Genomic DNA, 25,247 nt, shown 5'->3' with positions numbered 1-25,247 from the left:
ATATATATCCCACCTCCACCCTAATTTATCTACTAAAACCGGAACTAATAAAAATTTACTACCACTTTCGATCTTATTGTGAATTAAAAAATTATAGGCTGTGCAAACCAAACTCCCAATTCCGAAACTCGCTGATTTGTTCGCATTTTCTAAGTTCAAGTGTATAGTCAGTTTAAATTCAGATATTCAACATGTTCAGATATGTTTATATTCAAAGAAATTGTAATAATAATAATAATAATAATAATAATAATAATAATAATAATAATAAAGATCGACTGAAAAATAGGAAAAAGGTAAAACAACATTATGGTGTTATATAAGTACTTCTCTCTAATTACTTTTCTATATTTCAATATATATATATATATATATATATATATATATATATATATATATATATATATATATATATATATATATATTATAATGTTTTAAATGAAAAAGAAAACTTGAAAGGAAAAGACAAAAGCTCCCATTCTTGTGTCGAAAGTATGGTAAGATTGAACTTTGTCCATATTTAGGCATTTTAGAATACGGTAACCCGAAATATCTCCAACTTTTCGGGTTTGAAGACTTACTTGAACTTTCTACATATGGATTCTTAAAAAAAAAAAAAAAAAAAAAAAAAAAAAAAAAAAAAAACTTACACCTGGAAGTGGACATCAAAGGAAACATTAAGGTTACTGCTCTTCTGAGCTCTATTGTGACTATCATTACTGTGTCCGTGATGTTTTAATGGTCTTGTTGATTAAAACAAACAAATAAATAAACATTTAACTAAACGTTAAACTTGCGTTAATGCCATTGTCGCCATAGGTTTTCTTCCTTCTTTCATTGCCGTTAACTACACAAGGAAAAGTTTTAGACAATTTGATGCTCAGCTGTTACGCCGAATATAATCATTATCAAGTACTTAACAATGCTTGGTTGATTACCACGCCTATACGTACATATATAGTCGAAATCTGTTTTAACGGTATAAAAACTGAAATGGAGGCACTAAAAAGATCTAAACTGAGATCGTCTTTTTTTTTTTCACATACTACTACAGCCCACGTACATATGAGACAATATGGCTACCTACACAAAACAAAAACAAATATGGGTTCTTCTGTGTTGTTTCTTTTTTTTTTTTAATTTTTAAATCTCAAAATTATCATTTTAATGACTGCATAAAGTGGATATCAATCTTTTTTAGCGGGTAATAACTTTCTATAGTTGACATTGTTCTCAAGGGTGAGACTTGCTTCCTTGACATTGCCATGGCTTTTTTCCCGTTTTTATTCTCACTGTTAGAAAGAGTTCATTCGTGTACGGTACATTGGCACTTGTTTCTCTACTAATTCCTTTCAATTAGGAGACAATGTTTTTTTATGTTTCAGTGCAACTTCAATTGCTTTCTTCGTCTGTTCTAACGCGTTATACTTATCAAAAATAATTTTATGTTTTTTATTTTAAAGGAATCTTAATATAAAGTGAAGTTTACTTGTCTCTTAACATGCGGAACATAGTACATATTATTAGCTGGTTGAACAAACGTCACATCTTACAAGTAACAATCTAATTTTTATTCTGTCTTGGTTTCTCAGTTGGTTTGTAATTTCATTCAGTATTGAAATAGCTGAAGTTTGTTTTGATATTTTTGTCGAAAACTATAAACTATTTACAAGATTCTCTTTACACTGACAAAGTTAGAGACATGAAGTTTGATATTTGGGTTTTCATTTCAAAACAATTAAACACGTGTATCAACGTTTTTTGCTGTCTAACCTAGAAGTGAGAGCAGTTGAGGCGCCTACCGCCTAGTACCCTAACAGCACAAGCACATAGCAGTTATATGCCTATCATGTTCCCTCAGGTACATGGGAATGTGTCCAGTATGTTCCTTATCTACCTCTGAGAGAGAAATCACATGGATGGCAAGTGATAGTCTCAGTCTATGTCCACCCCTAGGCACGTGCCTGACATGTGTACCTGGGGAACGTGCCTAGTATGTTCTAGTTATGTTCCCCATGCCGTAAGTGTCAATGAACCACAAAATTACTCCCCCAAAATATGTTAAATCGCCTATATGCGTAATTAGTTTACATTAAGGTGAGTCTAAACAAACACTTTAAACAAGTAAAAAAAAATGTACTCTAGGGTGGGCGCGAACCACCAAACTTTGGATTACTAGCCGCGTGCACTACCAACTTGGACACGTGAGTTTTTTTTTTTTAAATTTTGTTAATCAGAGTGTTTCTTAACCGCGTATATTCGATGATAACCATTTGGGATAAGATAAAATCTACTCGCCATGTAATTTTATAACAAAATGACGAGTGTCTATTTACTTTATTTCATGGTTATTCCATATTCTCTTTCAAATGATCGGCGACAGTTGCCATCTAATAAAGTTGATGCGTTTGTTGCTTCTAGTACACAGTCGCTTAGAAAAAGAAGCAGCAAATGCATCAAATGTGGGAGATGAATTTAGAACACCTAAATGTAGCATGCTTATCACATCTTGTGGTGTTAGAGTATCTGAAACAGTATGTACCTAAAGGACGTACCTAGAACATGACAGATATATGTCTCAAGTGAAGACATAAAAGCAAATGACTGTAAGAATGCGAAACTGAGCCAGGTATATAAATGCTTTATTTGTAGTACATAGTTGCAAATATCAATAAGGTGTAACAAGTACCTAAAACTGTAGGTAGCTGAAGTACATACTTAGCACATGAATATCATATGTGCCAAGGGTCGGGTACCTAAAAAGTAGCTGCTGAGACACCTAAATGGCACATGCCTAGCACATCTTGTGCTGTTAGGGTATCAAAAGCCGCCAAATCCATTTTTTTTTTTTTTTACCGAAATTGAGTTATATATCGCTTGTTATATATTTGATCTGAAGGAATTTCATGGAACAGAATTTTGTTTAAAAGCTTAATATTTCATGCTTAAAAAAAAAAAAAAAAAAAAAAACTAGTTCAAATGTGGGACTTCGTACGCGTGTATATATAGCTTCACTGCACGTTTTGCGAGATTACTCGAAACTAAGCGAAATGGATGTGGCGGATACTAGGCGCCTCAGTTGACTAACAGATTTCCATACAAGACATTCAAATTTCTTCCGAGACTCCAGGTTCGACGTAGTTCTCTATAAAAGACGCAGAAGAAGGAATACAATATATCGCCATCAGTAACACGTTAAGATATTTGCTGGTTTTAATTGTAAATGTTTTAAAGCTTTTTAATCATTGAAAATATTGCAAAGGATTTGTATTAATAAATCTGAACGGTGTACTGAATAACATTCAATTTTATTATGTTCTTTTAGGTTCCATTTTGAAAGTTTTTTTCATTTTACAAGGTGTGCCGTGAGAAGTTGAGAACTAGAATGCGCATGTCCATTCGCAATTAAACTAACGAAGATCACATTGACTTGGTGGCATGTCATTTGTAATATTCCCTTCTCCTCCAGATAAGTTTCCTATGAATATATTATATGAAAACTTTAATTTCTATGTTCGTTCACAATTTGAGAATTATTCTCTTTCTAAAATGCAAAGAACTCTGTTTCAATTTAGTCTAATTCGAATAAGAAAATCTTCTTAAAAGAAAAGCTTAAAAATGAACCTCCTCCTTCATGGGATAGTTCTTTGGTATTACTTGTTGTCTTTCATCGGAGAAAAATGTGCTAGTCATGAGAAGAGAACTCATCTACACAATTCATCAATAATCTTGATTTGTAAATGTGCTACCTGCGAAGAACTACATTACAATTGTATGTACGTGATACATATTGAAGATTAAATACTTTAGTCTTATAGGAGCTTTAGATAGCGTATTTTTACAATGATCAGAGGAGAGATCCCGGAGCAAATGAGGGAGATTTTCCTAGAAAGAGAAAGCTTAGGTTTCAGAAAGAACTTTTGATTTCAGAATATTCATTGTTGGGTAGAAATCAAGTAATTATAATTTTTTGTAATATATGTACTATTTGACGAACGTTTAATTTTCGATATTGTATTCAAGTCTTATTTGATTTTAAACCCTTTTTACCAGTGGTCGAAGTGAGACGGTATGCCATACCGCCTCTGGTTTTTCAGTAATGAGGACATACCGTCTCTGGTTTTTTAGTGATCAAGACAATATTTAAATAGCAGGTATGTTGAATCAAAATCATAATAAAACATACCGCCTCTGTTTTTTTTCCACTTCGAACACTGCTTTGTACTCGTACTTACAATTTTTCCATCATCGAGGCTGCATGAAAAGTTGTGGTTTTTCGAAACGTAAAAACAATGAATTTAAAATCAAATGAAACACGAGTGGGAGACTGATGCACGGTCCGTGAAAATTTCATGAAACATATACTAAAGAACTAATTATTTTAGATTAAACATAAAGGTGACCAAGGAAGTTCTGTCGCGTTTTCACAAACCATCTTCGAACATCGATATGTTATCTAAGAAGTACTTTGGTAGACCAAAAATAGTCCATCAGCATCGACGAACTTCTGCCAACATTCTGGAAAGCCATGGATTCCATCGCGGAAGAACTTGGTGGGCCGTGGAGCGAAGAAGGTATCAAGTGTATTTTGCACCTCTAGTAGGGATTTGAACTTGTGCCCTCTAAGGAGACTGTCCAAGGAATGAAACAGATGATAATCGGACGGTGCAATGTCCAGGGAGTATAGCAGATGCAATAGTGTTTTCCATAAAAGGCGTGGAATGGTGTCCCGGGCCATCCTAGACATGTGGGGCTTAGCGTTGTCTTGTAACAGGACCTCTTTGCGCTTCAGACGTGCTGGCTCCAGAGTTTTGAGTTTTTCTTGAACATGGCTCACCTGCTGACAGTACACAGTTGCATTGATGCTCTGACTAGCTGGTAGCAGTTCCCGATGCACGATACCGCGAGCAGTCCACCAAACACACAGCAAGACCTTCTTCTGGTGTAGTGCTGGTTTCGACTGTTTTGGAATCGGTTCATGGGATGCTAACGTCGCCGTGGAGCTTCGTACAGAACCCGCTTCTCATTACATGTGAACACCCTGTCCAGAAATGGCTCCTTCCTAAGACGAGACAGCAAAGAAACACAGGTGCCTGCTCGCGTTGCCCTCTGGCCCGGAGTCAAATCATGTGTGATCCATTGACCCAACTTGTAGTGCTTCCCGAGTTGATGAAGGTGCTGCCAAATGGTTTCTCCACTCACATTGAATTGTAGTCCCAGTTCCTCATATATGTGGCCACTGTTTGCCTCAATTGGTTCTGAAGATCTTCATGTTGTACATGTGTTGGTCTTCCGGCACGTAGTGCCTTCGAGTGTTTCGTCACCGTCCTTATTCTTGTTATACCACCGCTGGCAATTTTGCCGATCCGAAACGTTTCCGTATTCGCACGTTACCCCGCATTGTTTTTCACGCGCTATCCTAGTCAGCTGTTTTAAGTTGGTCTCAAGGAAGCAGCTGAGGTTAAATTTACATCGATTATCATGGTGATCAAGGTGGAACAAAAGGAGGCCTACGGGACCTCTAACCCCCTTCGCTCACTGACGCTTGCTCAGCTATATTTCGTAACGTAAGTAAACCACTTTTTTGAGTATTATTTTCAATCTTATTTTGGTGCAGGTTTACTATACGGATCCATAGATTGTAAAATGTAGGCCTACAGAAAAATTCGAGTAAGTCTTTAATTTGCCCATTTGATGTCGAGAACAGAGTTCAACCAACCCCTGCGGGGCTTTTAACTCGTTCCTCCTACTACTACTACTACTAATACTGTGGATCCGTGTAGTAAACCTGCACGCTTATTTTAATGAAAAAAGTGTTATGAAAATTTAAAAAGATAAAATAAACTTTCCATGGGGCGGGTTTGAACCCACGCCAAAACTAACTTTTATTACTGCGCACCTCACTAGCACGCTCGGCTACGAGGGCCGACGGCACTTAACGTTTGCTCCTTGCTATACGTGTATCATGATTCTTGATGTCCCATCTGTTTCGGCCATCGGGCTCCGCAAATATGCCCACCACTACACTGTTCGCGTCCTCACGACACCCTCACCAAAAGCCTGGCATATCTTCCGCCCCGCTGAAGCGGTGTTTGACGCTCTGTGGAGGTCCCATGTTCACTCTGTCCTTACGCACGTTGACGGTGTAATTGAACTGCCACAACCAGGTAGTATGTTGGATATACCCGCACCAACAACTGACCTTCGCCTTACCTTCATTCACATTCAATCCACGGTGTGAGGGCTAATGGAACAGACCTCACAAAAAGCGATAGAACTTTGTTGGTTACCTTTACATATTAAAGGCTAGTTGACACAGTGGTAGAGCCTTATCTCTAGAGCTAAGATCTCTGGATCAATTCCAGGAGTTTCAGATAGACAACATCGTGACCATGGGTTTACTCGAGACCCTTTCGTTTCCTCCACTAGTTATATTTAATTCACATTTTTAAGTAATTGATCCCCTTTAATCTAATGCGCATAATAAATAACGTTAATTAAAGACAGGAGCGATCGCCTCCACCCAAGAAGTGGAAACTTGCTTATTTTATATATAAATAAAACCCATCCCAGAGTTTGAAGCTCTTAAAAGTAGCTCTAAGTAGCAGTATTACAGCCCCCTAGAAGTTCGTCCTGGATCCGTCCCTGATTAAAGATTATTTATAGCATTTTGTATGTATTTAAAAGAGACATTAATTATTAAAGTTGTAACTATTGCAGTATCTTGAAAAATGTGAAGGTATAGTAAAAGTTCAATGATCACACTCTTAACGACAAAAGAAACACTATTGTCGCTAGTTTCAAATGTTACAATATTGATGAGATAAATAAAATTTAATTTCTTTATCTTTTTATTAGCGTTCAAAGCACAAATTTAATAATTTCCTGTAAATAAATTAATCCGTGATAAAAGTTTCTGGGTTTTTCTAATCTAATTACAATAAAAAAGTAACGTTTCAAGCTTTACCTATATAAGTTTATCCTGAGATTTTCTAAACATTAAAAAAAAAAAAAAAACAATTTGTTTATAATTTTTAATTACAGTTTTGTTCGTGACACGTTCTTTCATATCCATCTACAGTTCCATTTCCTGTTTATAACGGTTTCTGTTTCAAAATTATTTCCTTGGACCATATACATGTGCGTGTGTTTCATGTTTTGTTTTTCATTTGTTTATTTTTCATTCTTTGCAAGACTTTCTCTCTTTAATTTAATTCTTGTTTTACTTTGTTTGATCTTGTGTGAATTTTTAAAAAGGAAAATTTGCTTATGCACATGCAACACTGTATGGTCAAATCACGCCTTCAAAATACAGCTATATACATATCACGCGACTATTTCAAAATAATTTTCTAATTTCCGTGGAAAATTGCTTAAAACACATATTAATCTCACATAATTAAGGACACGGGTGGAACTATGTGTAAAGAAGAAGAATGACGATGATTAGATAGAATGAAACGAAACTTAGCTAGGACCAGTGCTTTCCACACTTGTTTAGTTCACGATGCATAGTGGTCATGATAGTGCGTACGAAAAACGGGTTGGAATTTAACCCTCCCCTTGAGGAAGATATGGAAATATAAACATTACGCAGATACATATACAAAGTCACTTTTTTTTCCTGAAAGGATATAAGATTGTTTGAACCCCTCTTAATAAGATTTTACTTACGCCACTTGTTCTAATTGCGAAAATATGGTCCAAATATCCTAAAACGAACTCGAAAACGTGGTCCAAGTATCCTTAAATAAATTGGAGATTTTTAATAACCTAAATACATAGTTAAGTTAAAATCTTTACCGTTAGAAACGATTGTTTTTGAGGGCCTGATGCACATGCATTGTTGTCGAGGGATATTTTATCTGAGCGTCGAACGTGTCATATGATTTCACTCACCTACATTTCTTTGAGTTTGTAGTTATTTTAATATTTTCAAATCTAGTAAACAACTAAAAGTAAATAAATTTTGATTCTATAAATAAAATTCAATAACATTTGATTTTTATTAAATTATTGAAGCAATTACAATATTATTTTTTTTTATAATCTCCAGTTAAAATTGGAAAAGTTAAATATGCAGAAGCCAGAAGTCTCAAAAAGTCCCACTTTTAAAGAATATTTGCTTATTTTCAAAAAATAATTCTTCATTAATGTAGAACGAAAAGTATCTGCTCCCACTTCCTCCATTTCATTTAATCAAGATTGTTCTGTGTCAATGCATAAATTCACTTTTAGGTGCGAATTGTACGCTTTCTTTTTGGTTCATGAAAATTAATGAAAATATTCAATAGGAAGTAACAGTGAAACTATTTTATCATTAATTTAATTAAAATTGAAAATCAGGGATCTCGGAAGCCTCTTAATAACATCTTTTTTCTTGAAATAGATTTTTAAAAATGTTATTTTAAAATTGTCATTTTATATATATATATATATATATATATATATATATATATATATATATATATATATATATATATATATATATATAGTTATTCATTAAAAAAAATGAAATTCGAAATCAGCGACCTCGAAAACCAATAAAACTGATTTTTATTGAACTAATTATTTTTGATTTTAAGTACTCATGTTGGATTCAACTTTATGTTTTTCAATATCAAATGCGAAATCAGAGACGTTGAACACCCTCCAATGTACTGAGTTTTAGAAAGAATAAATATTGGTTTCTACAGTACTTTTAGCCATGTTTATCACAGTTGGAACCGGTGACCCGGAAACATTTCTGGACAGTCGTAACCGAAGTTGGTCGTAAATCGAAGATTAACTGTAAACACTTGAATATGAAATTATCACATCCAAGAAATTGCGAACTGTTATGGAATAACTACAATCCAGCTCCTTGTTATAACATAAATATACAATAAAACATGAAATACAAATGAAAAAAGAAATGTAAGGACATGTAATTGGTTTCACATCTTTTCATGTTGTTTTTCAGATTTTTTAGTGTTTTTGAGACAGTCTAATCTAAGTTTTACATGTAAGTAAAAGTGATAAAGTAAGAATAAAAAATCAAATGTTTACGGTCAAGTTTTGGGTGTAAATAAAAATAATAAAGCAAACATGATACCTACTTATTTTACGCATGCATTTTCATTTCATTTCCTTTAAGTAAAATATTTTGGAGTTCTGCTAAGGCACTATCCTGCTAAAGTAATATCCTGCTTTAGTTCCTTCCCGCATATGAAGTCCCTTGTCCAGAACACTTTTGCTTGATACGTTAGAGAAATCTCTATGCATATATGAAAGAAATCTTAACTGATTGACTAATCGAAGTAGGCCAATGGCCATGGGCATCATTCCACAGAGGTCAACGCAAAATTTGCATGCCGCAGCGCAGCGCAAAATATACATTGAAAATTTTTGGTGATGAGTCTGTGAAAAAGATGCAAATATAAATGATTTCATAACGTCACTGGCATAATTTGCTTCACTGACGCTGCGTAGAAAAGGTCAGTATATGATATCGAATATCGCAAACTAAAACGCAAAGTTTGGATAACGTTTGACGCAAACCATTACGAAATAAAGCCTCGTGAGACATGAAATTTGGTATTTGGACTCTTCATTTAAAACAATTGAACACGTTTTGGAGAGTTTCTTTATATTTGACTTAAACTGGAAGAAAATGGGGCTGGGGTTCACTAAGATGCTGTGGTAGTCTTACTCTTCGATTTATTTCGAGTCAAATATAATTTCCATTTTATTGGTGAAAGTTTAGGAAACATCAGAAAATACGAAACTAAGTTTACCTGTAAACAATTGTATGTGAAAAATTGAATCATGATGTAAATACTCCGTTATACGATCATGTCTGTGAATTCGTCTTATGCGCTGAAAGATGACACAGACACACTACTTACTTCCGAAATTCGGAAATGAAAAATGAAATTAAATGAAATCTGTGAGTTTTACGTCGCACGGTTATGCCGATTAGGCTAAAGGAGAAGGTGATGATGAGTAATGAATGAAATGGTGGAATGAAGAAAGTGGGAGGAAACGGGAGAACCCCGAGGAAACCCACGCACACGGTGTTTGCCCACCACAAAGTTCACTTGGCGGGGGCTGGGTCGGAAATTTGTTCTGGAACTTCCAGACCGCAGCCTCAGAATAGTTTTATTTCTGTACGTGGCTTTATGTCACGTCCACGAGATTATCAACATCAGCAAATATTCTGATATAAATTGTTAGGTAATTTTAAAGATAGAGCCCAATGGTATTCAAAAAAGAAATGACGCAAGTTCTATGTCCTTTGTCATCACGGACTTAACTCTTCGTTTACCAGATTTCGATTTAAACAGTATTCATTTCAAGTTACACACCGCCGAAACAGAGGATGTGCGGCATAATTGTTACAGGATTATTAAAAGATTACTAGCCATCATTACTTCGTCTCTGAGATAATAATTAGTCACTAATGAAGACTATATCAGGATTGGAGCTGAACAATAATCACAAGCACGGAACTGGAATATTCATCATCCTACCAGGTATGTGTCAGAGAAATCTGTTGTGCTAGGCTCCTTCCAGTGCATAAGACAGTTCACTGACAGATATGTAAAATTCACTCAATTAAAACTCTGAGATTTCGTAGTTGTAGCTCTCGCAAGCACTTCAACTTAGAACCTGAAATAGAATAAATTTAATATCTCAGCAATGCCCACACGAGACGTTCAAATTTCGTACGAGACGACAAGGAAGAACGCAACATATTGCCCACAGTAACGCATGAAGGCATTTGCTTGTTTATAATAGTCGTAAAATACTGAAAGGGAAATTCGTCCTTGATATTTTGAGGCAAGAAAAAAAAAAAACGAACTTGCATATTTTTGGATGCTACGGAAAAGAAAGAAAGAAAAAAAATAATTAAAAGGAAAGAAAAGGCGTGCATGTGATGTCACTGTTGCAGAACTGGAACACTTTTTTTCTTCTTCGCTTTTGCTTTAGTTCCTTCCGTATCTTGAATTTCTTGTCGGCTCTTCCCAGAAAGTATGAAACGGCGTGGCTGGAAGCTCTAACCACGTTATGTTGTTACAGTGATTAAAGAAATATGAGTGTATCTATATAAAAGCAAGTGGCAAGTAACAAGACATAAAAAGAGAGAAATGTTTAACTGTACATATTTCGCTGTCATTTAAAACAAAAAGGAAACGTTCTGTTTACATTGAGGTGAACAAACTCCTTCGACCTTAATATTGTTATAGTTAGAATGCCTATTTGTCATACGCCAAGTTTTAAGTAAACGGAAGGATAGAAAATTTTGGTAGCCAGGGCTCTTTAGGTTGTTTCTGCATATTTTAAAGGTATATACCTATATACCAAAGCCAATGTCCTAGCTGCACTGGAACCATTACTTCTTCTGAGACAGCGAAGTCAAGCAGTGCCGAGACTCACTAGATTATGTTGGCATTGCCACGTCCCCATAGCGTCCTGAGGATAATTGAGGAGCGAATTGAAAGAAAGGAGTAGCTAACTTCAGTATAGAAAGCCAGTATTAACAGCAAGAGGAATCAATATGCTGATCTTATATCATCTCAAAGGCACGTGTCTCACAAGCCGGCTCGTAGGTCTTGGCACCCTAGATACCGTACCCAGTCGCACACAAGAGGTACCCTGCAAGCATTTGTTCGACAGCCAATCCTACTTTGTGCAAATACTCTCTCTTGAAAAGTAAAATTAAGTCCGCTATATACCAACAGTTATAATGATTTGAGTCTTCTAAATTCCAAATAAAAGAAGGAGACATACTAAATTCGGAACATAAATGTAAATATCGGTATTGTTATAGAGTAAACTATATACCTACCCTATGGTATTATTCATAAGTAGAGTTCATAGACAATTCAACATTACTCTATGGTATTCTGCTGCCATACAAACTCCAACAGTACAATGAGAAGTATGCCAATGCTGAGGAAAGAAAGAAAAGAAAAGAAATCACAATTACCACCTTTGATTGTAATTCTATTGGTTCAGTATCATTGCCAATTGAATATAGTAGTACTATCTGAAATGCCCCGCCTTCGTACGGGGGGAATATAAGGTTTATACAAAACACTGTATTTGGAAATTACGAAATGAATGAAATAAATAAATATCGGAGAGTAGGGATGCACGCGAGACGCGAGAAGAGTAGTCTCGCATTTGCGAGACGAGACACGAGGCGAGAGTGAAAGTTTTATGCGAGACGCGAGACGAGACTAAACCATGCGAGATGAGACGCTAGACGAGACTCGGTTAAGTCTCGCACGAGAAGTCTCGCGAGACTTCTCGCAGTCTCGCAACATTTATGAATTACATTTAATTCTATATTTAGTGATTTTACATATATAGAGTTTTCTAAGTTGAGCGTTAATGCCTCCAGGAACAAAATAGTGATTGGGGCAATATACATTTTATGAGATTTATTATTATTCAAGGTTGATTTTCAGAATTAAAGCCTTCTTTAGTTTCTAAACATCATTAAAAGAGAAAAGCTTTGTAAATTGGGAATTTATTACAGCTCGATTTAGGACTATTTTGCGACACAAACACATACACGCGGGCGCGCACGAATACATGAACTTCTGTTTTTGGTCTGAAAAGCGAATAAGACTCTATTGCTGCGAAATGTGATATTTCTGTTATTTCTGTCTTTTTCACATTACTACTAGCGATTATTGTTGGGGGTTGGCGGGAAAATCCCCTCTCGTCAAAGTTTATCCCCGGCCCGGCTCGCAGAAATAACATGATATTTTTACATGGAATAAGTATTTTGTTTCTATATATTTATCAAAAACATCCCCCTCTAGTTCGGAAGTTTAATTCAAACACTGGTTTGGTAGGATGGCCCTATAGGTTTGATGCAAGATGGTAGGAATGGCCCTATATCTGTCAGTAATTTTAGTTTCTAGATCTGGCAACACTATATAAGTTGAAAGCGAAAGTTGATAAAATGCGATAATGCAACATTGCTACAAGCGCGAATGAACCGAAAGAATTGGGTTGTATTTTGTTGTGAGGAGTTCTTTTGTTGTCTACAAGCGCTTTTGGTGGTATAAAAACATCTTTATAATGGAAAATCAGCCTTCAAGGAAACGACCAAAACGTGTAAATGTTGATAGTGGCGACGATATTTTAGAAGAGCCAAATATTGCTGGAGACCTCTAAGTTGGAAAACAATGTTGGATCCAGCAACAATTTATGCTGGTTTTGCTGTAAATTATACTATTAATTTGACGAAAATTAATGATCCAGGAATCAAATACTAGCACAACTTTTCTTTTAATTTGGAGCGGAGAGGACACAAGTTCGGATACCATGTTGAACTCTAGGTTCCGTGTCCTTAGGATGTTATGAACATTCATCCCATGGAAAGCAATGGCAAACCACCATGGATTCACCTTGCCAAGGAACTTTTAGGTCAAATACCTGCCTACGGACAGAATATCACATCATTATTCATTAACAGCCATAGAATAAAACATTGCAAAATTTTGACCCAGAATATATGTAAGAGTGCGAGACTATGCGAGAAAGTCTCGCGCGAGACGCGAGATGAGACTCAAAATTTGTTGCGAAACGCGAGACGAGACTTCACATTGGAAAGACGAAACGAGACGCGAGACGAGAGTAACATTTGAAGCTGCGAGACAAGACAAGACTTTTCCATTTCTCGTCTCGTCTCGTCTCGCGTGCATCCCTATCGGAAAGCTTGTCCCTTCGGAGTTGTTCCTGTCAATATCAATGAAATAAATAAAAAGAAACAAAGGTTCCGAAGCCTGCTGACAAGGCCCCTTCTTGCCTAAACTTAGGCTTAAATATCATCGGGACTGCCTTTAATCAGTAACCCCGAACACTATAGATTCAACACTAATCTCGGACATTTTGAACATTTAATGTTCGTTTCTTCCCGCCCCAAATATTGATGAGGGCCGAACGTTGACTTAGACGGAATCGGAGGTGTTACCATTGTGATAAAAACCTAAGTTACATCAGGATCCCCTCATATACCAAAAGTCATCAAAATCAGTCCAATGACATAGGAGGAGTTAACCATGTCACCATTTCTTTTTGATTAAAAATTCATTTGTTACTGCATCGAAGAAGAAATGAAGAATTTTAAAGGACTGGTTCCAATACAAAATTCAAAGTAATTTCTGAACCATTCTGATTAAGTTTCATTTAAAATTGTCCAGTAGCTCTTGAGGTGATCATGGACGTTATCACATATTTATAAATCTATTAATATATATATATATATATATATATATATATATATATATATATATATATATATATATATATATATATATATAGATAGATAGATAGATAGATAGATAGATAGATAGATAGTGGCGGATCCAGGATATGATCAAGGGAGGGGCTAAACCATACTTTGCCGCTTTATCCAGTGTAAAGCAGGATTGAAGCCCATTTTATCCAGTGTATATCTGAATGTCAAGGAAGGCTATAGCCTTTATAGCTCCCCCTTAAATCCGCGCCTATATATATATTCGTATCTCATCTTCTTTACTATTCCCTACAATGCGAATGGAAATTTAATACTGACTTTGATTTGAAATAAAGATATCAAACAAGTAATGAAGATGTGCTTTGCTTTAATTTAATGCTGAGAATGGGAGAGAATAAAGAACTACTTATTGCCACCTTTTCCCGAGTATGATTATACATACTGTAAATGACTATCAGAGAATATAGTTAAAAATACATTCTAGAATATTTCCTATTAGCGTAGCGTTTAATAACAACAACAAAAACAGTTCTAAGATGAGACGCACACCAATAAACCTCATTGAGTTTAACAAAATGATATGAATGAATAAAAATTCTTATGCGTAGTTTCTGAGATAATCGAGAAAAAATATTTTTCATGAACCGAAAAATTAATTTTTACGATAGCCGCGCCATTTCTGAATATGAAACTGATACTAAAGTATCTAGCTATTCATTATAGCACTAGCAAGGTGACAATCAAGAATGTTATAAAATAGAGGATGTTCCCATATGTATCTTCATCCTATTAACTCAATGAAGACAAAAACAACCAAGCATCAGCACGTCTGATTGGCTACTCTCGTTTCCGCCATGAATGTTGGCTCAATACATTATTATCTTATTGGCTTGGAGTGGGCAAAGTGGGAGTGGCGAAACTGTGACATATGGTTTCACGATTTTGTTGTGTAGGCAGATCCTCTATTTTACAACATCCTTGGTAACAATACATAATGTCATTAGTGAGATATAGGAAATGTAGAACCCAAAATTATGTCAACTTTAATTTTTGTTGAAGTATAATTATAATATTATTAAGAAAATGAAACGCATAACAATATCTCATTAAGCTTAACAAAATGAAGTGGGTGAATGCAGTTTTCGAGAAAAAAACGAATTTTCATGGCGCAAAAAGTGTCGTTCGCTGCCAATAATAACTATTTTTTTTATCTTGCTAGAACAGATTGTGTATTTGTGTATTTTTGTATTCTATACATATAAATTACAGTGATAACTAAAAAAATTATACCTCTTGTTTGCTTCTGTTCTTCTAACAGTGACATAAATATTCTTAACAGTGATCAGGGATGCATTAACCATTCAGCAAAATAAGCACGTGCTTAGGGCATCAAGGGAAAGGGAGCACCATTGAAATTTTTCATATCCGAAATTTACCGTGCTCCATGGGCCATATGGTGCAATACTGCAAATGGTGCAACTGATCCAGGATCAGCAAAAGGGACCTCCAGCATCAAATATAAAAAAATAATAATTTACATAGAAGTATACTAGGTATATTCAAAATAACAAAAGCACTCAGAGAATGCAGATCTCCGCTAAAGGAAAGAAAATAACCCACATAGCCTATCCTCTAGAGTCCTGGCACTATGCGGTCCACATTTTGTTTTTATAACGATCGTTTGAAATATGATGATCGTTGATGCCATCTAATGAACAAGATTAGTAATAAACACAGGTGGAAGGCACACAAACTTTATAATACAGTTTCAAGTACGATGGAAGCCTCAGAATAAAAGCAAAAAAATAAGAACCAGAGGTGTACATATGTGCACTTATGGACTGAGGAGGTTATATAAAGGAAGAAAAAACGTATACAATCTGTGAAATTTGTATACTTTCTGTGTAACGGTAGTGGAACAAAAATACACACATAGTTCGTCAAAAACAAGGCCTCCGTGATGGAAGTAATAATAATAGTAGTAATAACAGATATAATGATTGATTAATACACAGTAATAATTGAAGATTTTGCAATTAAAAATATAGGAAAAAACTTTTTTTAAAAAAAATATCAGGTAGTCTAAAAGATATTGAGCATTTTGTGCACAAAATGGAGTTAGTTTCAAATCTCAGGTATATCAGTTGCAGGGGGACAAGTTTAACGTCATTTGTCAGTTAATAATTGAAGTAAGTAAATGGCCGAAAAAATGCTGAAATTCATATAATTAGACGTAAAATTAGTGCACCATGAAAATTAGTGAACTTTCCGCGAAACTGCGTGCTATATTTTACAATTGCATTTCGATAACGTGGCAGATGCTGCTCAGACTCTTGAAAAAACTGTGTGATGTTTGTAGGCGAGATACCTTATCTAAAACAACAGCCAAAATATAATTTACCCGCTTTTGTTCTAGAAATTTCAATGTCCAAGATGGTCTTCGCAGAGGTTGACCAATCACAGAAAAAGTGCATGATATTCTGGCAAAAGTCGAACAAGGCCGGCATGTATGCAGTTATGTGACCATCAATGACTTAAATGTCCATCACTAAACATAGTTACACCATTTGAAGAAAGCTGGCTACAAAAAGAAGCTCGCCGTTTGGGTGCTACATGATCTGACTCAAAATCCTTTACTCCATCGTATTTCCATCTACAGAAACATAACGAGCTCGAGCCATTTTTGAAGTGAGTAACCTACGATAAGAATGTGTGAAAAAAGATGGTGGTCAATGCGAAAAGGAGCTCCACAGTATTAGCAAAACCAACACTGACTCCCAGGAAGATTACATTGTGCAGTTGGTTCACTTGGAGGGCAACGTGCATCACGAGCTGCTGCCACTGGGCAGATTATAAACTCAGATCTGTATCGCGACAATTAGGGCGAGAGTATCTAGCAAGTCAAAAGAAACGGCCGGAACTGGCCAACAGGAAGGTGTCGTATACCAAGCTGAAAACATCGGACCGCATACATCTTTGGTAATCTATCAGAAATTAAGAACATTTTACTGAGAGGTTTTAATTCGCTCACTCTATAGTACGGACCTGTCACCATCAGATTGTCATTTATTTCGGTATCTGCAGAACTCTCTAAATGATGCTAACTTAATTTCAAAAAAGGATTGTAAAATACAAGTGTCTTTTCTTTTCGTTGTTGTTGTTTTGTTTTTCCCATTAACCAGTGTTTCTCTTCCTGACATGTTTTTGAGGACACTGCCCCTGGATCCTTGAGAGTGGTCCTTCTTGGAGAAGACCAAAATAATATATAAGATAATAATAAATTGAATACCAGCAGTGTACCCTCCGAAATTTTTTTCTGAATCTATAGCAAGCAACGGGATTGTGGTGTTACCGGAAAAATTACAGAAAGTAATCGAAAATAGTACATATGTGACAATGTGACTTCATAATAGTATTTTTAAATCATAATTAAAGTATCGTCAATTTGACCTCCATAGGCTCAATACTTTTTAGACAAACTGATATAAATAAAACATGGAAATATTAAAAAATAAACATATTCCACTATTCTGTGATTTCATTTTTTATGTGGTTTATTACTGTTTATATTTTGAAATACACACACACACACACATACATACATACATACATACATACAGTGTTCGAATTAAGGTGAGTGATGCGGGGAAATCGCCTTCTCGTAAAAGATCATCCCCGGTTCGCATCACGGAAATAATATAACATCCTTGCCTGGGATAAATATTCCCTCTTGTATATATACCGAAATTATACAAGCATCCCCCTCTCGTCCGGAAGTTTAATTCGAACAATGCATATATATATATATATATATATATATATATATATATATATATAGAGAGAGAGAGAGAGAGAGAGAGAGAGAGAGAGAGAGAGAGAGAGAGAGAAAGAAAGAAAGAGAAAGAGAGAGTCTTCCAAAAGTCTGCAAAAAAGTAAAAAGCTGTAACTTCGAAAGTACTACTTACAATTTTGAATTTGTAATGTTTAGTGGAAATGTTAAAATTTTTGTTCGCAACAATGAGCGGATGTAAACGTTGACGTCATAACCGCAAATCACGAGACAAAGATGGCGTCTACTCAAGAGAAAGCGCAGTGTGTGGCGTGGTTTTGTGAGTTAAAATCTAGTGTTTTGGTAAGAAGAAAATTCCGACAAAAATATCAGGAACAACCACCTGCAGGTTCAAGTATCTAGAGATGGTACGATAAGTTCCTAGCTACCGGAAGTGTCTTGGACTTGCCTCGTAGCGGAAGGCCAACAACCAGTGTTGATTTGATTCAGTCCGTGCAGGAAAGCGTGTTGCGAAGTCCAAAGAAATCGTTGAAACGCAGATCCTTGGAGCTGCGAGTGCCAATTACAACGCTACACAATATCGTTCGTAAGAAAATAAAGGCAAAGCCTTACAAGTTAAAACTAGTACAGAAATTGACGGAAGAAGACTGTGACATAAGAAGTGAGTTTTGTGAAATGATGCTTACACGGTTGAACAGTGATCCAGGACTTCTTTCAAAGTTACTGTTCTCAGATGAATCCAAGTTCCATGTGTCTGGTAAGGTAAACCGACACAATTGTAGAATCTGGGGAATTGAGAATCCACACGAATTTGAGACACATGTTCGTGATTCTCCAAAGTTAAATGTGTGGTGTGCCATTCTTGGATTCCTGAAAAGACTTCAGCAATGTTTGGACGTAAATGGTGCCCAGCTGGAGGTTTGGCGTTGAAAAAATGCTTGGAAACAAAATTTCAGACTTTCTTACAAGTCCACTAAAAGTTTTGTACAAATACAATAAATGGTTACAAAGTTACAGCTTTATATATATGGCTTGCCCGGTGTCCCGCCCGGTTGCTGAAATATCCCTGTTAGTGTAGATAAACTATCTTTAGCCATGGAGAGAGACAAATCAAGTACCACTGATGTTACAAGTGAAAATACAAAATTTCAAAGAAAATCTGGAAGAAAGAATAAACAATAATTTGGTTTCTGTTGAAGCAAAAAGTGTTTTGAAAAATGCAAGAAAGAGTCAGCTAGATTATATCACCGTACAAAATTACTTCAAGGTATTCTATGATTGGTGTATATCTTACATAGAACTTTCGGAGAATAGTTTTAGTGATGCGAGTGACTTTGCCTTTATAAACAGCTATGATAAAGCTGAACTGATATATGATAATGATAAAGCTATGATATAGATGAACTTTATGGCAAAGTTGTTGCTAAAAAATTTTGGACTTCTAAAGTGGGAACCTGGGAAAGAGAAAAGAAAGAAAACAATAAAAAGCTATCTAGTGAAGAAAAGTGGATGCAACTCTTTCAGCTATGCTAAGCAAAATGGCATCCCAATGTGTAATCTTCAATTGATAGTTGAGTTCATCTTTTGCCGGAACATCAGCTCCAGTAGAGATTTTTTTTTTTTTTTTTGTTAGTGAATGATGCTTGGGCAAATGATAGGGGTTTGATGCATGAGTCAACAGTACGTGCATTGATGCTATGTAAGTAAATTTTAGACTTACTAGCATTGAATTTTATAACAAAATAAAAACAAAAGAAAACATATTGAGGAAGGTGCTGTCAAGTGAAAAATATGGTTTAAAAAAAAAAAACAATCTTAATAGAATTGCTCCATTGCATGTATGTAGCCGACAGACAGATAGTCTACTGCAAACTTGTTTGAATTTGGCCAAATGGCCGGCAAGGTCTTTGGAATTAGCTTTAGTTGGAGATCATATTGTAGAGATGTACCCAGTTCTGTAATAGAAAAAGAGTAGCAATGTAATAAACATTGTGGTGTATTTTAATCCTCCCTTTTAGTGTCCCGATTAGTCAACAAAAAAGTATGGCAAGTATATACAGTGAAACCTCTACTAACGGACACCTCTATAAAGCGGACACCTCCCTTAACGGACATATTTTGTAATCCCCAAACACCGGAATAGGAAAAAAACATTGGCAAACCTCTCTAAAGCGGACACTCTCTAGTACGGACACGGACAGTCTTTTCTGTCTTTTATAGGTATCATTTACCTCCGTATTACGGACACTTTCTCTAGAAATAAGTTGAAAGGTGTAGTTAAAATACATTTTTTGTAATTCATACATGTGTCACCAAGGAAGCATTGTGACAACATTTTACCCTCTCAATTGTCTGCTCAGCAACCCAGACGAAGCGTCTCTGTTCAACAACACTCTTATGTCCTTTGCTTGCATCCCACTCCCACCCAAGCTGTTTTAGACACAAAAGTGATTGACAGTTGCCCGCCATTAGGGATGACACGTTATGCTACTGTCCCGTCGGAGTCTTTAACCAACCAGAAGACAAGTTTAGTACTTTTTAACTCAGGTATGTATATTGTCTCAAAAAGAACACTTCAGGACTGCAATTACCCCACAAATTAAAGCGCCATACTGAAAACGAAGGAAGTACTGATAAGTGTAAAGTGCACAGAACTATAACATGTTATTTTCATGTTGTACCTCGAACATAGAGTATTGGATGACAGAGGATAATGCATGTAATATTCGTAAATACGTGATTCATGCAAAAATATTTTTTCTACTTTATTACCTTGCTCACTAATTTACATAACAAAATACTGAAACCTCTTGAAGGCGGACACCTCTCTATAGCGGACAATTTTTGATTCCCCACGGCTGTCCGCTTTAGAGAGGTTTCACTGTATATATATATATATATATATATATATATATATATATATATATATATATATATATATATATATATATATATATATATATATATAGCTTTGAAATGTTTAGGGTCTCTGAGGGTCTTAATCCGTCCAGCAGTGACGCACACACTACTTCTAAAAATAAACTTCCATTCATAAAAATAAACTTTTCTATATTACTGTTTTAAAATTGACTGGAAGTATTTAAGTTGTAGCTGAGATAGAACGATAAAAGATTATGCAAATGAAGTTTTTGTCACAGTCAAGAAGCAATTCACAAGTCATGTTTTTGTGTATCTAAGAGATAGGTGAAGATATTGTAATTTCTTGTCCTCTGTCTCACACGTGATATTATCATTTATAACAATACATGTATATAAAAAGAATAAGTAAATAAGTACCTACTTCATTATTACATTAGATATGTGATTATAGGTCAGGTTCAAATCAACACAGTTAAATGAATGCTTTTTTATGTACTGCTACGACTAAATCACATTGAGCCAAACAGACAGTTAGGAGTCCTGTTAACAGAGAGATCAATGCTACTTGCAAACGCCATGCACGTCGCAAACAATGAAAAATCCCACCAACCCAGACAGCTTTGAATGAGAAATTTCCGGGAATTATGTGGCTCAGATAACGTTCTTGGCTCGATGAGAGACAAAGGGGCCAGGCAGCCAAACACTGTGTCATTCAGACTATAACAAGAAAAACGCCGTTAACTGATTCACTTGTCATAAATTGAAAAACAAAAAGGAAGTTCAATTGGTTTTAAAAAGAGATCCATGAGAAAGTGTGAATAACAGATTGCACTGTGCAAGGTTAAAAGGATGGATGGATAGATGTATTGAATTAATACGTGTCCTCTAAAAAATAAAAGCTGGTTTGGAATTTTCTCTTGTGCGGATTTCACACAAGAAAATATGATACATGAAAGAAAATAAGAGGTATAGAGCGAGAGAGAGAGCATAATCTATTTGAAAGTAAGGAAAACGACAAGGTAAGAAAAATTGTGACATCGAGTTAATTACTTTAATGTTATTGCTTGTAAAGTATCCAATGTTTAACAAACATGCAAATCTTCCTCAGTAATTTATATCTATTCAAATACATAAAACAACGCGCGCACGTGCGTGTGTGTGTCTGTCATAGATTTTCACATAGAAACGAGTCACCTAGAGCCACCAAATTTTGTACACAGATATCACTTGATCTATTCGCGTATAAAGCCTTCCTTTTTATCGATTTTTGACTCGAGAAGGGATTGAAGGGTTAAAATTTAAAATGCATATATGTAAAGTGAATCGTAATGCCGGTGACCTAGGAAAGTCAATCATTTTCTTTGCGGTATTGATTTCATATTTTCCATATCGTTGAATAGTTATTTTGCATTAACCTTATTCTTCCTCTGCGAAGAACGGGCATGTCAGCTGGCTTGAGAATCGATAGGGCAGGCGCGTAGCCAACGGGGGATCCAGTGGGTCCGGACACCCCCCCTTCGAGACCAGAAATGAAAGAATGAAGGAAGGGTGAAACAAAATGAAATGAGAAAAAGAAGAATCAGCGTTAAAAATTAAAAATTACAGGAAGCTTTTGGTTACTCTTTCTTATGAGGAGATTTGTATTACCTGCAATACATGGTGGCGAGGTGAGCAAGATATCCTGGAAGAGTCAGGGAATTTGAAATTTCTAGAAAAGTTACAGAATTCTCAGAATTTCTGCTACTAGTCAGGGAGATTTCAAGCTTCCGAATGCATAGTGCCGTTGAGTAACAGCGTGGACATTTTTTATCATAATTTTTTTGTCATCGCATCCTTGCAGTATCAAACAGTTATTTCAAAAACAATTTTCTACTGCTCCTTTAACCTGTCATTTCGAACGACAGTAGTTGACGGAATAATAAAAGCAAAAATGTATGTGGAAAGAAAGTTCTATTAGCATTTGATTCGACAGAGAAAGGAACGCATATATTGTAAAATATTTTACAAGACATTATTGAAATACTTTTTACTTTATTGAACTACTTTTTATAATAGTTGAGGTTATAATGAAAGGAAAATTGTTATATTTGAATACACAGAGGAAGGACGTAAATATTGTAAAATCTTTTTCAATGCGTTTTTTATTTTACTCGAGATTTCTTCATAGTTTGTTATTAAAATACTTACCAACATATCCTCATTTTATTGTCCTAACAAACCAATATATGTTGATAGTAAAGGAGTCTAGATTAATGAAGCTCCTGGGCCTTCAGAATTTCATGTCACGCTCCCTCCCCTCCTTCCGTTGCGAAATCCTGGCTAAACGAACCAATATATGTTCCAGTAAAATAGTTGAGAGTCATCGAGCCCCTGGTGTGATGACCACAGTATTTCATGTCACGGACCCCCCCCCCCTTCACGAAATCCTGGCTACGTGTCTGGATAGGGGCAATGCCGAAGGCAGTATTTCACGCATTTCTTTACTTTCAAAGGTTTTTTTATTTCTTTATTTTCAAAGATTTTACACTTTTTAATTTTAAAGATTTTGCATTTCTTTATTTTCAAAGATTTTACATTTCTTTACTTTCAAAGATTTTACATTTCTTTATTTTCAAAGATTTTACGTTTCTTTATTTTCAAAGATTTTACATTACTTTCAAAGATTTTACATTTCTTTACTTTCAAAGATTTTACATTTCTTTATTTTCAAAGATTTTACATTTCTTTACTTTCAAAGATTTTACATTTCTTTATTTTCAAAGATTTTACATTTCTTTACTTTCAAAGATTTTACATTTCTTTATTTTCAAAGATTTTGCATTTCTTTACTTTCAAAGATTTTACATTTCTTTATTTTCAAAGATTTTGCATTTCTTTACTTTCAAAGATTTTACATTTCTTTATTTTCAAAGATTTTGCATTTCTTTACTTTCAAAGATTTTACATTTCTTTATTTTCAAAGATTTTGCATTTCTTTACTTTCAAAGATTTTACATTTCTTTATTTTCAAAGATTTTGCATTTCTTTACTTTCAAAGATTTTACATTTCTTTATTTTCAAAGATTTTACATTTCTTTACTTTCAAAGATTTTACATTTCTTTAGTTTCAAAGATTTTGCATTTCTTTACTTTCTAAGATTTTACATTTCTTTACTTTCAAAGATTTTACATTTCTTTATTTTCAAAGATTTTACATTTCTTTACTTTCAAAGATTTTACATTTCTTTAGTTTCAAAGATTTTGCATTTCTTTACTTTCAAAGATTTTACATTTCTTTACTTTCAAAGATTTTACATTTCTTTAGTTTCAAAGATTTTGCATTTCTTTACTTTCAAAGATTTTACATTTCTTTATTTTCAAAGATTTTACATTTCTTTACTTTTTAGATTTTACATTTCTTTAGTTTCAAAGATTTTGCATTTCTTTACTTTCAAAGATTTTACATTTCTTTACTTTCAAAGATTTTACATTTTTTTACTTTCAAAGATTTTGCATTTCTTTACTTTCAAAGATTTTACATTTCTTTACTTTCAAAGATTTTACATTTCTTTATTTTCAAAGATTTTGCATTTCTTTACTTTCAAAGATTTTACATTTCTTTATTTTCAAAGATTTTGCATTTCTTTACTTTCAAAGATTTTACATTTCTTTATTTTCAAAGATTTTACATTTCTTTACTTTCAAAGATTTTACATTTCTTTATTTTCAAAGATTTTGCATTTCTTTACTTTCAAAGATTTTACATTTCTTTATTTTCAAAGATTTTGCATTTCTTTACTTTCAAAGATTTTACATTTCTTTATTTTCAAAGATTTTGCATTTCTTTACTTTCAAAGATTTTACATTTCTTTATTTTCAAAGATTTTGCATTTCTTTACTTTCAAAGATTTTGCATTTCTTTATTTTCAAAGATTTTGCGTTTCTTTACTTTCAAAGATTTTACATTTCTTTACTTTCAAAGATTTTACATTTCTTTATTTTCAAAGATTTTACATTTCTTTACTTTCAAAGATTTTACATTTCTTTACTTTCAAAGATTTTACATTTCTTTATTTTCAAAGATTTTGCATTTCTTTACTTTCAAAGATTTTACATTTCTTTATTTTCAAAGATTTTGCATTTCTTTACTTTCAAAGATTTTACATTTCTTTACTTTCAAAGATTTTACATTTCTTTACTTTCAAAGATTTTGCATTTCTTTACTTTCAAAGATTTTACATTTCTTTATTTTCAAAGATTTTACATTTCTTTACTTTCAAACATTTTACATTTCTTTAGTTTCAAAGATTTTGCATTTCTTTACTTTCAAAGATTTTACAT

Source organism: Thermobia domestica, chromosome 7 (assembly GCF_964235325.1).
Source record: "Thermobia domestica chromosome 7, izTheDome1.hap1.1, whole genome shotgun sequence".
NCBI classification, from domain to species: Eukaryota; Metazoa; Arthropoda; class Insecta; order Zygentoma; family Lepismatidae; genus Thermobia; species Thermobia domestica.
Note: the sequence above shows the minus strand (reverse complement) of the source record.